Source organism: Pseudorasbora parva, chromosome 20 (genome assembly GCF_024679245.1).
Source record: "Pseudorasbora parva isolate DD20220531a chromosome 20, ASM2467924v1, whole genome shotgun sequence".
Lineage (NCBI taxonomy): Eukaryota > Metazoa > Chordata > Actinopteri > Cypriniformes > Gobionidae > Pseudorasbora > Pseudorasbora parva.
In genome coordinates, this window is record NC_090191.1 from 1,438,429 (window position 1) to 1,449,961 (window position 11,533).

Sequence of the window (11,533 nt, forward strand, 5' to 3'; positions counted from 1 at the left end):
GCTGTCTTCATAAACAGATAAGACCACTGGTCCCAAGAGGGTATGAGGAGAAAACGAGGAGGATTGAGTTTCCTGGGCCCCCTCAGGAAACTGAAGACCAGGTATTACTGTACCACTGTTTTCAACTCCACAAGGTCAGGGTGTAAAGAGACAGCCTTCGTTCTAACCCTTTTTGAAGGAAGGACACAACCCGATTGGGCATTACCAGAGGTCTTTTTGTCTCATGGACAAGGCCCTTGCAGAAGTGATTGCAGCCACCACCTAAGTTGGTAGGGTACTCAAACCTGCTGCGTCCTCTGGGTGCTAGAGGGTGCCCTGTCTCTGAAAAAGGAGGTCCTTCCTCAGAGAAATTGGCAAGGGAGGGTCTGTCGGAAGGAGAATGAGTTGGAGAACCAGGTCAGCCAGGGCCAATATGGGGCGACCAAAAGGACCTGCTCCTCCCTGATCTTGCACAGTGTCTGTGCAAGAAGGTTCACTGGGGGAAATGCGCTACTACTTCCATGCTGGGGGTCCCCTTAGTCAGGGAGTAAAACCAGCAGCAATGGGAAGAGTCATGGGAGGCAAACACATCTACCTGTGCATCGACAAACTGTTCCTAAATCAGCTGAACCATCTGGAGATGGAATCCAAAACCATTTAGACCTCGATTTGTCTCAGTCAAGTCAACAGTGACTGTGCACACTCACTTGTAAGGTGTAGAAGCCGATCTTCATTTCAGCTGGAGGGACAGTCTGGATCGTACCTTTGCCAGCAGTAAGTACTACCTCTTGCGGAGGCGTAAGATTGGGGTGTGGCAGAGGAGACTCTCTCCTTGATGGAGGTCATTGAGTCTCGACCGCAACATCGCAATGGTAATGTCCTCGTAATGGAAACATGACTCATCCACAAATGCTGCCTGAGCAGACTGTAAGCCCAAACACATCAGGTAGTGCTTGTGCCCATCAGAAGTCGACAAAGACCGACCGCACCCAGAAGTGCATGGGCGATACATCTTGAAAAAGACGTGCCTCGAGCAAATGCAAATCTGCAGCAGTGCTGAAGCGCCCATGGAAACACACACCAGCTGTTGCAGATCACTGCACAGATCAGCAGGCAGGCAATGTGCGATCACTGTAATGGACTTGTCTCAAATAACTGACTTTACACAGTATAAGGCTTATAGGAGTGAATAATGCTCTTGGCTCCGAAGCAGAAACATTATGCAAGATTGCCAGCATACTTCCTTATATACCCAATAGGTGGGGCGGAGTTAAGCTATGCAAATTCGACAGACCCATGGCATTTCAATGCTATTGGCTCTTTTCTCAGAAATTAATAGGCTTCTAAGCGAAACCCCCATTCATCAGTCACTAAAGTAACACAGAGTAATTTTATAGTAATGTTGTATATGATCTATATTCAGTACAGGTCAAAAGTTTGGAAACATTACATCTTTTTATATTTTTGAATGATATCTCTTATGCTCATCATGTCTGCATTTATATGATCAAAAATACAGTTAAAACAGTAATATTGTGAAATATTATTACAATTTAGAGGTGCCCTAGAATAAAAATTGAATGAACCTTGCCATAGTGAAATAATAAGAGTTCAGTACATGGATATCACATACTGTGAGTCTCAAACACCATTGCCTCCTCCTTCATATTTAAATCTTGTGAACCAAAAACACCACAGAAAAATAAGTGCTTCTCAACATAAACCCAACCATGACGCAAGCGTTGGGGATCATTTATATGCACGCCCCCAACATTTGCATCTGTCCAAACATGTGCATAGTCAGGCGGAACTGACGGTAACTGGGACTGCAGGTAAACAAATGACACTTCAAAAACGGCAACTCTTAGACACACGCCATGTTCAGGGTGTGCAGGAGACATTAGGACTTGTCATATGTCAACAGTCATGGTTGAGGTTTATTATAATCGGATACCACAACAATTTATTTCAAAATCGTTCATTTGTTCGGCCCTTTTCAAGCAAGCCTCGCTCAGCGTCTTAAACTGAAGAAAGGGGCAACTCTATTCCTGCAAGCAGTAAGTAGGGATTTATCCACTTAATGACTAGCTGTTTAAACAATTTCTGTTAATTTCTGTTGTTTTTTCAATTAAACTGAAAGATTCTTAGAGAGACCGTATTGTCTAATTTTACTTTTTCACACACCCTTCAACCAATTGGGAGGGGTTGGTGTACTGGTTTGCTTATCTCTAATGATTGGAAATTTGATCCCTTACCATATCTATCAGCCAGTTCATTTGAATCCCACTCAATCACTATTACTCCCCTTGTTAAAATCCATGTTGTAGTGGTCCACGCAACTGCTCCACGGTCAACACTTTAGTTACTCCATTACACACCTCAGACCACTTTAATGTTAATGTTACATCTATAAATGTCTCCACTGCTAAAACAACATACTACCACAAAAAAATCAACAATTGCTCTGACTCTCGCACTCTTTAAAACATTCTCCTCTCTCCTTTGTCCTCCTCCTCCCCCTCCTTCATCAACTCTTACAGCTGATGACTTTGCATCATTTTTCACAAACAAAACATCTCTCATCAGCAACCTGTTCTCCTCGCCACAAACTGACACGCACATCTCAACTACTAACAAGAACACTCTTCCATCCTTCTCTCCGCTCTTCGAGGCAGATATTTCTAAACTCATCCTTTCCAATCACCCTACTACCTGTCCACTAGATCCTATACCCACTCACCTCCTTCAGGCCATTTCTTCTTCAATCACTCCTGCGCTCACTTACATTGTCAACACTTCTCTTCACATGGGAACCTTTCCCACAGCATTTAAGCAGGCTCGGGTAACCCCACTGCTTAAGAAACCCTCTCTGAATCCAGCACTTTTAGAAAACTACCGACCGGTATCCCTTCTGCCTTTCATTGCAAAGACCCTTGAGCGAGTTGTGTTCAGTCAACTCTCTGTGTTTCTTGAACAGAACAACCTCCTGGACAACAACCAATCCAGCTTCTAAAGCGACCATTCGACTGAGACTGCCTTGCTCTCAGTAACTGAGGCACTGAGACTGGCAAAAGCAGCTTCCAAATCCTCAGTGCTCATTCTGCTGGATCTGTCTGCTGCTTTTGACACAGTTAACCACCAGATCCTCCTCTCAACACTTAAGATGATGGGTATTTCAGGAACTGCCCTCCAGTGGTTCAGGTCTTACCTCTCTGGCAGGTCCTACAGGGTGTCATGGAGAGGTGAAGTGTCTAAGTCACATCATCTAGCTACTGGGGTTCCACAGGGCTCAGTCCTTGGACCACTTCTCTTCTCCATCTACATGTCATCATTAGGTTCTGTCATTCAGAAACACGGCTTCTCCTATCACTGCTATGCGGATGACACTCAACTCTACTTCTCATTTCAACCAGATGATCCTACAGTCAGTGTTCGTATCACTGACAGACATTTCTGACTGGATGAAGGAGCATCACCTTCAACTCAATCTTGCAAAGACAGGATTACTTGTTGTCTCAACCATCCGTATTCCCGGAACATTGCCTGGTCGCATTCTGTGTGAAAGCAACCACGTCCCAGAATTGATTACCGAATTGAACCCCGGTCGGGGACCTAGTAACATTGCGGGGTTCGATCAGGGACAAGTGCTGTGTGAACAAAAGCCAAAACTAATGCCGCAACGGATGTGACATAGTGATAACGTAGTTATCCTGCGACTCCTAGAGCTTGTTTTTTCAATAATACAACCCTGCAGTGCCAGAAGAGCTCGGCTGTGTTTTAAACGCAGAGAATGTTCATATACAAAATAAACTAAAATTAAACAAGCAGTAATGTGCGCAAACTGGACACCCAGTCGAGACCACGGAGCTCCTTACTACTCCTTACTATTTTGCTGGCAGTGTGAATGGACCGAATCTAGCAGCTAAGGAACAAATGCCGGGTCGCATTATCCGTGTATTTGCCGGAATCGCAGTGTGAAAGGGGCTCTGGCGGAATGACCTGGCGATCTCAATTTGTGCTGCTGAGTCTGTAGCCATTTTTAAAAACATCTTAAGAAACATCTTTTCCAATTGCACCTGACCAATAAAGAATAGCACTTAACTATCCATTTAAATATTGTTTGTTTGTCCAAAAAAAAAAAAAAAAAAACAGTTTATGTACTCTGCTTAATTACCTAAGACTTCTTACAGCTCTTACAGATTGTTGGCCTTGTTTTTTTCGTTGCTCCTATTTCTCTCCCCTTTTTTGTAAGTCGCTTTTGATAAAAGCGCCTGCTAAATTATTAAATTTAAATGTCTAGATGACGCAAGATGCTAGGAAAGTAACTATCAGAAACTATAAAAAATAAATAGTGTGTCTAATGACAAAGGCTAATATTATTTTGTATTACAAAATACAACTGTAGATATGTTGCTTTTTCATATCATCCGCACGCAAACTCTCTCTCCATGCATATGGTTGCCAGATTGGACATGTTTAGGTAAACCACCAGATAGTATACCGATTCTTTTCACAGAAAAGCTCTGTTTGGGGGGTTTAAATGACTGACATCTGGCAACCGCAAGTACGCGACCTCTCTCTCGTGCGTGGATGATCTGAAAACCTCAATAAACATTTTGCTATCTGCATTTTAGCTATCTCCATTTGAGATGTTCTGCTTAAAGTGTTATTCAGTCGGTCTGTGTTTTGTCAGGACTCACGAGCCGCTTCGCTGAACTGCTGTGAGCTGCTGAAATAAGCCAATCAGAGCAGAGCTCAACATTAATATTCATGACCCTTCCAAATAAGGCAAACACAGAGCATTACATCCTAGGGACAATTTATAGGGTTGTAAATGGACCTGTAAAACTTTATCTGGACAATTTTTGCCCTTAAATAAGCCACATGCCCTCTATGTAGATATCAGAGAACAATTTAACATATTGTTTTAAATCATTCTAGGCCACCTTTAAAATCATGTTTTCCTATTTTAATATTTTAACTTATATTTTATTTCTGTGATCAAAGCTGTATTTTCAGCATCATTATTCCAGTCTTCAATGTCATCATTTTAATATGATTATGTAATACTCAGCTGTGCTGTCTAATATTTTTTATAACCTGTGATATTTTTTTTCAGGATTGATAATGGAACAGGATATGAATAAATATGAATAAATTCTGTTCTTTACTTTTTATTCTGTTGTTTGCTATCTGGAAAGGATTCAGTTTTAGGTAATAAATTACATTGAGGAAAATAAGTATTTGAACACCCTGCTATTCTGCAAGTTCTCCCACTTGGAAATCATGGAGGGGTCTGAAATTGTCATCGTAGGTGCATGTCCACTGTGAGAGACATAATCTAAAAAAAATCACAATGTATGATTTTTTAAATATTTATTTTTTATGATACAGCTGCAAATAAGTATTTGAACACCTGTCTATCAGCCAGAATTCTGCCCCTCAGAGACCTGTTAGTCCACCTCCACTCCGTGTATTATCCTACATTAGATGCATCTGTTTGAGGTCGTTAGCTACATAGAGAGACCTGTCCACCCCATACAATCAGTAACTACTGACATGGCTAAGATCAAAGAGCTGTCCAAAGACACGAGAGACAAAATTGTACACCTCCAACAAGGCTGGCAAGGGCTACGGGGAAATTGCCAATCCCCCCCCCCCGAAAAAAAAATGTGATTAACCTTTGAAACATATGACACTGGCACGAGGCTTCGTCTTCGTCCCGTCATTTAGTCTTTGTGTCACTGTGTTCTTCAATCCGCAGCGGCGCAGAGTGACATGGTGTTCAAGCTATTGTTATCTAATTTTTTGGCCTTCAGACCATCTTAAAATACACATATGTAGATTATAGAAATCAACATTTTCTGGGGGGGAGCATGCTCCCGAACCCCCTAACATTTGTGATCTCAGTGATAATAAACCTGGCTACATTATTGGATGAATGCATGTACAATATGGCCATGAAATAAGGAAGTCATATTTGCTTTATAAGTTATAGTTTTAAAAAAAGAGGGAAGGTGAAAGATATGAATCTTGCCTAGGGTGCCAGAAAGGCTAGAGACGGCCCTGATGCCGGACACTGATGACGCTAGCCCAGTGCAAACTTCAGCCATATATATATATATATATATATTAGGGGTGCCACAATACTCAATATAATATTGAACTATTCGGTATGGCATTCAAGGTTCAATACGCGCTGGTGAATTTCGTTTTTTTTTTTTTTTTTTCGTTTTTGCATTTAATTAATTATTTCCATTTCTCACATATTTCTCTCAGTTTATTTCGCCTCTGTTTGAGTGTGCCTGTGAGTCTACGTGCTGATATGAGCAAATATCCAATCATATGCACTAAAGTTAGGGGTGTTGGCCACGTTTTAAACCCTTGCCGGTTAAACATTTCATTTGCGTGCTTATGCACTGTTTTACATTGAGTGCGCTCATTAAATGTCTGTCAAACACGTGATTACTGGACAGTCTTACTGCACTAATACTGTCAAATACACACAAGGTTAACATATAAACACAGTCGGTTATGTCTAAATATGTAACACTCATTTACTTACATATTTATGTGCGTGCGTCTGTATATGAGATGCGAGCAGGTCTTCAATTGACAGCAGTGCAGCCTAGTGAACACGCTGTCCTTAAAGGGACAGTTCACCTCTAAAATGATTTTAATAAATAAAAAATGAAAAAACACCTTTAATACAGTAGCTTTTAATCAGTGTTGTATATTGAAGGATATGTAGTTTTAATTTTAGCCTACATTTATTCATTCAAATTCATACTTAAATGCTACTGTTGCTCTGAGCTGCCACTGTAAATCTTTAAATATATTTATTTTATATTATACTATAAACTGGGAATGTGTACAAGGGTTTTTTAAGTAAAGTTTTAAGTTTAAGTAAGGGTTTTCAAGCCTTTTAAGTGAAATTTTAAGAACCCTTTTCCGTATTTCTGTCGCCTAAGAATAGTAGAATACAATAAAAACCGAGCCGAACTGAAAAACTGTGGTTAAAAACCGAGGTATGTATTGAACCGGGACTAACTGTATTGTTGCATTGTTGCACGTTATAGACTGTTTATATATATATATACACTTGTGAGCAGCTGTCTTTTTACTATGAGTATGTCTAAATGCAGGGCAAGAAATTAATGTAAGTAGGACTTCACCCGCCAGGTCGCCTTCTGTGTGAAAGCAACCACGTCCCGGGATTGATTACCGAATTCGACCCGGGTCGGGGACCTAGTAACATTGCGGTATTCGACCCGGGACGAGCGCTGTGTGAACAAAAGCCGAAACTAATGCCGCAACGTGTAGGCTACGTAGGCTAGTTATCGTGCGACTCCCTTGTTTTTTCAATAATACAACCCTGCAAACTGGACACCAGTCGAGACCACGGAGCTCCTTACTATCCGCGCTGAAGCTGAGATCGCTCGCCGTTATACGTCACATCAGGATGTCACGTGTCAACTCGACCCGGGACCGTTACGGGTTGTGTGTGAAAGCGCACATATTACGGTATTTATAGATGACGCAGTGGGAAAGGGGCTTTGGTGGAGTTGTTTTAATAGCACCTATATATATATATATATATAATCAGGTCAGTTATATACAGTGTTGTGCAAGTTACTTCCAAACTGTAATATATTATAGATGACTTATTACTGCTATTTAAAAGTAATTCTTTACATTACAATATCACTGTCTCAGAATTGTAATGCGTTACATTACTCCTGTATTACTTTTGAGTTACTTTCACCAAAATAACTACAGAAGTAGCTCTAAACATGCTAAGATGTGGGCTACCAGAGAGCATCTTACATCCAGTAGAGGGCGATATGATGAACCATAATGACTGATCCAGGCTAACAATAGAGAATTGGCTCAAGACAATGCAAGAAATCATGACAGAGAGTCACTGCCAATATCTGGGAATAGCTTCTGTTCATAGACACAGGTAATAACTTGGGGGGGGGGGGGGGGGGGGGGGGCGGTCAGTTTCACATTCCTGAAAATGTACCGAATAATATATTACTGAAAATTCATTAGTAATGCCTTACACTACTGCGTTACATCCGCACATTCCACGCTCCGCCCCGCAGCGCGGGTTAAATAAGGAAGAGGAATGGTAGACTAAAAGAGATGCTTCCAGAGGTCAGAGATCCTCTGCTTATTATTATTAATTCATCCTTGACATTAGGATATGCACCGAAAACTGTGACTGCCCGTCTTAGAAGATGGTACGCTGCGGAGCCACGTCCTTCAGGAAAGGCTTGGTGGCGGAATACACATAAGGACTAACCTGGCAGGGTTAGGTGACAGTTGACGGTACCAGAGCTGCCAACTTTTCAAAAAAACTTAGAGTGAGATTTGGTGGTGCCAACCAAAATGTTGCCGTACAAAGCAGAAATTGCAAAAATAAATTGCAAAAATAAATAATATTAATAATAGCGCTCTCTATATATGCATCAGCATTTGAATGGGGTACTATTGTTTGTTTGTTTTTTGCATCTATATGACGGTTTGTATATACATCCTATAGACACACACAATTTAAAGCACTAGAGACAGTGGAGTAACTTAGTAATGACGGGCCCAGTGAGGGTATGACAAAAATGGTAACACTTTAGTTTAGCGTCCAATTCTATATTTCGATATTGGCTGTTTATTGCTACTTATAAATCAAATATTAAGGCCTTATTCTGTATAGGACCTACATCCCTCAATCATAATAAAGGCACGGTTTTATAATCACTGATTCCAAATGTGAGGTAGTTAGGGGGGTTCGGGGGCATGCACCCCCGAGAAAATTTTGATTTCTATGATCTACATATGTGCATTTTAATATGTTCTGAAGACCAAAAAAATTGATAAAAATAGATTAAAAACCATGTCAGGGACAATTTTCGTCAGTGAAGAAAGTAAATCTGGTTAACTGATATTTATGTGTTATGAATCATTTTCGCAGACACGTTAATTTATTGAAGGCTACTGGGAAAGGTAATTATGTTTATTAAATTAATTCACAATATGCACACATTCATTAGGCTACTAATCTTATGCCCAATACAGGCAGAAAAAAATACTGAGCTATTTAATTTACTGAAGGCTACAAATGGAGTTGATTTAGACCATTTTAGTTGGCCGCCCATGATTTAGACCAACTAAAATCAGTAGCTTAGTTTGGTATAGTTCTTTTTGCGTGCATCTCTCTCTCCAACACACACGCTCGTATCCTTGATCATACTTTGCTTTGGGGTTAAAAAAAAACTGGCTACCTTCACAGCGTTATACGGTTAATGAACATCCCGACGCCGTTTAGATGAATCGCCTATATGTGAATATGTGCTGTGCAATTATTATTAAAAAAAACAACAATAAAAAAAAAACAACAAATACGACATTTTAAAGAGAAAGCGTCTGATCTGATCATATCAATATGGATACGTTTGCACCAGCTCTGCAATATAGCACTCCAGACAAGTTACATCTATTACACTTTATACAATATAGCATATTGCTTTAAAGGCACACATATAATAACTATCTATAGGCCTAATTAAAACATCTATTCAAGAAATGTATTAAAAACGGACAGACTTTAGCCTATCATTTCAGCTTTACCGGAAGGCCCCGGAAACAGGCAAGAGGTTTCGTTACGCACGTCAATCGCGCCGGCGAGTTCTGATGTTTTTTTTCCTCACTAGTCATGATAGCGGACATCATTTTTGGTCATACAGATAAATGTGAGACATAATTTATAATAAACTTACAATAACAACAAAACTTTGTGCTTTTGTAAAATAAAAACGGTGCACTTTCTGTCTGCGAGAGAATCTGGAACTCACTGAATACTTATCACATGACATAAACATGAAACATACGTCTAAAGAAAGCTTGAAACTGCTACTTTTAAATCCAACAATTCACATTTTAGAGGGAAGTGTGAGTGGAGCGCACTGGCGTACAACAGAATATCTAGCGCAGCGTCACACCAGTCTGCGTCGCTCACGTGCTCTGATGAAAAGGTGGTCAGTATCCTAAGCGTGGCGGTTGAGTGCGAATGCCGTGTGAAATCTGAAACCAGTGCATTTCATTTGAAATGTGAGTGTCACAATATCATGTGGAGTCAGTTTGTCGCCAGCGGCCCGTTTGCGATGTGGGTAGGTTTGCACTGAAGTTACGCCCCCTGACTTGAGCCATGATTTTCTCTAAATAGAACAAATTAATTATACATCATCAACCTACAGCATACTTTATACAGGGAAGAAAAAGGAAAAAATCTGTCTGGCCTGTCTGTTGTGCGGCTCTTTTTTTGCTGTGGCTGATCTAAAAAAAAAATGTTTGTAGTAAAACTACTTTAAGTAGTTAAGTTACATTCAAGCTACCCTTATGAAAAAGTAGCTACACTACTTTCAAAAAGTAGCTAGCTATATTGAAACTACTTTATTCTTCTTCTTTTTTTACAATGAGATTGTTACAAATAACTGAATAACTGTTAATGAAGAATGTTGTAATATTTGGGGTTTCAAGCAACATAATGCAATGTAATTATGATTTCACAGAGTATTGGGTGAATTCGGGTTTAATGGGACACTTTTTCCCAGTCATTTCAATGGAAAAACTGTCAGAATTATTGCACAAAATTCTGAAATATAGCCTATATCTCAAACTGGCTGTCAAAGGGCAAAATGGCTACAAATTTAACACCAGTGCAAGAACAAAATGTATGCAACTTAAATGAGATCCTCAGGAGTCAGGATTAGGCTGAAGATGCTCAGGTTACTCACAGCACATGCAGTGATGAAGCGCAAACAGAACCGCTCGGAGACTACAGTCATGAGCTGCTCGCGTGCGCATTGCTTGACTATTTATTTTCGTTACGAATTGTTTCGTTAAAAAATGGACATTTAAGTCCACATGTCATGAAACCAAGAAACTCTGCTTCTAATCACAGGTGGAGAGCTGTCATTCCAACCAACTTTGTGATGCAGTTTGCAAACGTTTGTTGGAACAATGTTTCGGGAAACACAGACTCGTTTAACGTTAATGATGGAACTTGCGACCATAGTTAGCTAGAGCTAGAGACTAGAGATGTTAGCTTCTCGTCAGAACTCAAACGGAATCTAGCTTTTGGTCGCACTACACTTATTTAGTTGCACATTTATCTTGAACCCCCTCACCGAAAGCATAACTAATCGATTACGAGTGGCTCATCAGGTGGATCTATAGATAAACTTATCTTTCAGGCATTTGACCGACAGGGTTGACACTTCAGCGTGAGAAATCGAGAGTGTGGCGTGTGAGCGTGTGAAACCATTCAATTGCGTGTGTCTCACGGCCAATGCGTGAGAGTTGGCAGCTCTGCGGTACCCATTGAGTTTTTTTTCCTGCTATGGAAGTCAACGGGTACCGTCAACTGTCTGGTTACCAACATTCTTCAACACATCGTCCTATGTGTTCAGCAGACGGAAGAAACCAATACGGGTTTGGAACAACTTGAACCATTTTTGGTGAACTATCCCTTTTGTGAAGTATCCCTTTTTAT